A 5,356-nucleotide genomic window follows, 5' to 3' on the forward strand; every position below is an offset into this window, starting at 1 on the left:
GGGCCCCCCGGGCGTCACGGCGCTCCGGCCCCGCCGAGGCCGCGCCGCTTCCTGTTGTGCCGCTGCTGACCTTCGAGGGAAAGCGCCGCGGGGCCCCCGGGCCGGCTTCCTGCCTCCGGCCGCTTCCTCCCCGGGGCCAGGGCTCCGCCACGGTGGCCGCTGTCACCTGCGCCCACCGCCCGCGCGGCCACCCTGGCACCGGCACCCACCTTGGGCAGGAGGGCGCCGCTGGTACCTGCAAAGAGAGGGGCGCTTGGGGGCCTGGGGGACCAGCACCCGCCTGTGTCCACATGTCCAGGAGGGCGCACAGGGGCCAGCTCCCGTCACCTGCGGGTTGGTCCTGTCCTCAACAACCTCCGCCCGTGCCTGCCGCCAGCGCTGCCACCCTCGCTCGGGACCGCAGCACCTGGAGGGCTGCGGCGCACGGAGCCCCGTGAAGGGGGAGAGGGGCAGGAGCCCGCAGGTAGGTGACCCCAGGGCTGCGGGTGCAGCGGGTGCAGCTGTCTGTGGGCAGGGGGCTGCTGAGTGACCCCCTTCCTCCTCGGGGCTAGCAGCCCCCCCTGCAGCCATGGGGCCTCCGCCCGCGGCCGCCCTGTCGCCCCGCGGCTCCCGCGCGCTCCTGGCCCGGTCCCGCGGGGCCGCGCAGCGCTTCCCGGCAGCGCCTGGCCGGGTGACAAGAGGCAGAGTAAACAGGGGCGCGCGGCGCCCGCCCCGTCCGCGCGGCCCCCAGCCCACCTTGCAGCCCGGCCCGGCGCCGCGGGACGGGACGGGCTCCGGCGGCGCCCCGCAGGCCGCCCGGTGCTGGCCGTGCACGGCGGGCGCCGCGGGGCGGCCAGCAGCAGGGTCAAGCACCGCGGGGCCTCGTCTCTGCGGACGTGACACGGCGCAGCCGCGCCGGCACCCTGAGTCCCTCGGTGCCAGCACTGCTCCTTGCTTGGCCGCCACGCGTGCGCTCAAGGCTGCGCCGCTTCCCACTCCCATGGGGGATCCTTCCATGGTGCCCGGCTGTGGAATTGCAGCACCCGCAGCTTGGTGCCTGCGGCTCCGGTGCCAGCTYGGCGCCGGCCTTCGTCCAGAGGCGGACAAATCTCCTGGGGTGCCACTGGTGCCTGGTGAGCTGCCCGACGGAGCCCGAGGCTCGTGGAGGGTCCCCAAACAGCCTTTTTGCCCCACACAGCTCCCTGTCCAGGCTCAGGGGAGCCGGGCAGTCAGCGAGAGGCTCTGCCCGTGCAGCCTGGTGTCTCCCCCACAAAGGGCAGTGCCACAAGTGTCTCGGCCAGGGGCACAGAGGGGACGAAGGCAGGGCAGGGGCAAGCCCGGCCCTGCGCAGCCCCTGGGACACATAGGGCCCAAGTGTGGGGCACAGGAGGGATGCTGGGGGAGCATGGGGGTACCCCCGAGGGGAACGGGCTGCTCTGGCCCTTCCTGCTGCCCCTGCAGGGCCCAGGCGCTGAGAGGGGGGGCAGGAAGCGAGGGGGGGCACAGGGCTGCGCACCTGGCCGGCCCCCTGGTGCCAACTTTCCCACCCGGCCTTAGAGGGTGCAAAGTGCCAGGAATCCCGCCGGGGGGGCGGCCGTTCGCACCCACTTGGCCGAGGTGCCGCGGGCGGCCGGAGGTGCCAGGCGGGGGGGGCACGGGCAGGTGGCACTGCCACGTCCCCACGGCCACCCACGTGTGCTCGGCGGCACCCCAGCATGTTGGCGCAATGTGGGGGGGGGGGCTGTGGGAAGCCCCCACACGCTTTGAAGCCCCCATAAAAGTGCCCCACACGAAGGCAGGAGAAAGTCAAAGGAACAAAGAGCGGCTAATCCCGCGCGAGCAAACAGCCCCGTTTGCTCAGCGCCCAGCTGGCCGGGCCCAGCGCGGCCGGGCCCCGGGGTGCCGCCCGGAGCCCCCTGCACTTCACACGTGCAAATTGCCAATAAACATCCGTGGGCAAACAGCTCTGCCCGGGCCMCCCCGCCGGGCCGGCCCCTGCCATGGGAACGGGCTGTGCCGGGCGCCGTCCGCCCCGGTGCTCTGGGGACAAGGGGTTCCCGCAGCGGCCGGTGCCCACGCCGCCCCTGCCGGCTCCAGCCCAGCTCGTCCGCCCCATCCCGAGCCCACGGACACGTGCCCAGGTCCCCGAGAGGGGCCACGCTGTCCCCAGGGATCCCCTGTGTCCCGCACACTGGGTCACTCCCATGGGGGGCAGCGGGAAGGGGTCCGGGAAGGGGCACCGAGCCCCTGTCCCAGCGCACTGGTGCGCGCGGGGTGGCGAAAGGGTTAATGCCAGGCGGCCAAGCCGCAGGTGGGCGCAAGAATGAAATTCCTTCTCGCCGTCCTGCGAAGTCTGGGCACAAATATTTGCCTGCATGTCCGGTGGGGAGGGAGGGAGACCACCATCGCTCTGGGAGCTCGCTAATCCCCATGCCAAACACGCCCCCCGCCCCGCTCCCCTGCGCCCCCTTCCTCTGGGAGCCTGGGGGGGCTAATCGGGGGGCGCGGGGGCCACCGTGCCCTGCTGGGGGTGCTGCCCACGGGCACGGGGCCCCGGGGCGACGGGCTGAAGCTGCTCGGGGGGCGAGTGGGGCTACACGGGGGGGCGCCCCACAAGCAGCGGGGGCCGCGGGGCGGTAAGAAAGGGCTGAGCGCCCCCGGCGCCTTCGCCACGCCGGGAACGCCGCGGCTCTAATAAACTCCATGTGTTCGGAGACGAAAAGCAGCCCCTTTCCCACCCCCCCACCTCCAAACCTCCATCACCCCCGGCCCGGCTGCATCTCCCGCCTGTACCTGCTGCCCCCCGCAGCCCCCTGCTCCCCCGGCCCCCCTCGGCCCCGCGAGCCGCCTTCCAGTTGTGCAAATACAGCCGGAACGGCTGTAATCCCCGCGTCCAACGTGAATTATGAGATATTTCCACCCATTACGACAGCGGTTCCCCCCCCTTCTTCCCGCCCCGCCGCGTGTGCGCGAGGCCGGAGGGGGGATCCGGCGCTCGGCACAAAGCGCCGGGGCGGCCGGGGGCTCCCGCTCCCTTCCATTTCCCAAGGGGAAGGGGGCCGGGATGGCAGTGCCCGGCCGGGAGGATGAGGGGGATCCCAGGCATGCGCTTCCACCCATCCCAAGGGAGCAGAGGTTCCTTCCTGCCGCCCCGGCCCGGCCGACGCTCCAAGCGCCAGCGCAGCAAGCGGCTCATGGGGACAATAGGGAGCTGCGTGGGGCCACTGGCAGCGGGGCCAGCGCTGCGGGGGGCCGGGGCCACCCCAGAGACACCCCCCCTCCGGCTCCMCAGGACCAGGACCCCATGGATTTGTGGCACCCAGGGCTTTGGAGAGCCGCACATCCCGCTGYGCCGGCGCCTCCGGGCACCTGCTGCAGGTAGCGGCAGAGGGACACGGTGCCAGGCGGGGAGCCGGGTGCGCTGGCCGGGACTGGCCGGCTCTGTCACCGAGCGGATCCAGCTGCCCACAGCTGGCAGGGAGGCCACAGTGCCAGCCCCGGCTCTGGAGACGCTTCAGTGCCAACACGGATGCTGCTTTGGCTGCTTTATGGGGTGCCCCCGGGTGCCCCGGCTCCCGAAGGGAGCCGGGGCACCCGGGGGCACCCCATAAAGCCAGGGGGACCCCATAAGCAGCATCCCCATCCCCGCTGCTCCGGCATTTCTGCAGCTGGGACTAAGGGATGCCCAGGCCCAGCTGGGGCAGATTTCCAGGCTTCCCCCCCGCCCACCTCCGTTTCCTCTCTCCCCGTGTGCCCGCGTTTAAGCTGCAATTTTCCCCTCCCCGGGTGGAAACGCCGAGCGCCGGAGCCAAGATACCTCCCTGATCCAGCCCAGGCGGCCCTCCCGGCCCCCCGTGCCTCAGTTTCCCCGCGTGCCGGCGGCTTTCCCGGCTTTCCTTCCTCGCYGGGAAAGGGGAGGGCGCTTCCCCCCCCTCCGGCGCTCGCTTCCCCGCATGCCGGCGGCCCGGGGCCGAGCCAGGAGACTGTGACGAGCTCTCGGAGCGCGGAGCCAGCGGCGGATTCCTGCGCGGCTCTGGCACCGCCGGCGGCCTCCGCCTGCCTCGCCGGCCGCCGCTCGGCCTCGTCCGCCCTGCCCAGGGCCCGCGGCCCCGCGCCGCGCTCGGCCGCGCTGGCACCGCCGCCCTGCCGTGCCCCGGGCGCCGGCGGGGACGCCGCGGGACAGCGCAGGGGACAGGTCGGTGCCAGCTCCGAGGGCAGGGGGCGGCCCCCAGGGAGGTCTCTGCGTGGATGGGGATGGGGTTGCACCCCCCCCCCCCCCGTCCTGGGGGTGTCGCTGGTGGCATCGTGGCCCAGGGGGTGCCTGCAAAGTGACGGGGACACGCTGGGTGCTGCTCTGGTGCTGCCTGCRCCCACCTCGTGCCAAGGGAGCTCCCAGGGCCGGGATGCAGCCTAGGTGTCCCAGCACGGAGCCTGTGTGCTCCCTGCGGAGCAGTGCCCGCACCGATGGAGCCGGGGCACAGYGGCAAGGGGAGGGGACTGGGAGCCCACAACAATGCCGGGGCCACCCGATGTGCCAAGCGCAGCTGGGTCCCCTCAATGGGATGGTGGGTGCCACCGCGGGCACCGGCGCCCTTGCGCCATGCCGGTCACCCACACACCGGGGGCCCGGGAGGAGCGTGGCGGGGAGGCAGGGGCCTGTTGTGCTCCAGCTGTGCCGAGTTTCCCTAGCTACACCGTGCAGCTGGCCGGGTGTTTGTACCGCCGAGAGTTGATTTTGGCAGCCCCGCGCCTCTCCCCCCTCCCCTCGCCTCCCTGCACCCGCACGCCGCCCACCCCTCCCTCCATCCCTCCATCCGTCCCACCTGGGGCTCCCCGGGGCGGCAGGGYGCGAGGAGCCGAGCGGGGCCCGCGGCCCCGCGCGGGGCTCCGTGCCTCAGTTTCCCCAGGAGCACGATGTTTTTCCCAGGCCTCTCCATGCTGTCTGCTCCCCGCCCACCGCTGCCCTCACCAGCCCGGGCACATGTGGGCCAAGAGCAGGATTGGTGCTGGGTGCYGCTCTTGCAGCCTCCTCCACAGCCCCCCACTGCCTTCCTTGGGAAARGGAGCCCAGGTGTCCGGGCTCCTGCCCCCCCTCAACCTCTACTGCCAACAGGCAGGAGCCTCGGCTCTCGCTGCCTGGGGTGGGCAGCAGCTGGGGGGATTTGGGGGTGTCAGCAGGACAAGCCATGGGGTGCATATGGATTCTTGCAATTAGGATTAGGGGATGCGCAGGGAGCCGTGCGGGCCTGGGGGGCTCTGGGGCTTGTGGTGCTCCAAGGTGGGGTGATACCCACTGGGGGGGCTGGGACAGCAGGAGGTGCTGGAGGGTGTTGCAGCTTTGGGGATACTGCAATGGGGTGCTGTGTGGGGGGCATCT

Source organism: Nothoprocta perdicaria, unplaced genomic scaffold, assembly GCF_003342845.1.
Source record: "Nothoprocta perdicaria isolate Ctin4 unplaced genomic scaffold, notPer1 scaffold_4, whole genome shotgun sequence".
NCBI lineage: Eukaryota > Metazoa > Chordata > Aves > Tinamiformes > Tinamidae > Nothoprocta > Nothoprocta perdicaria.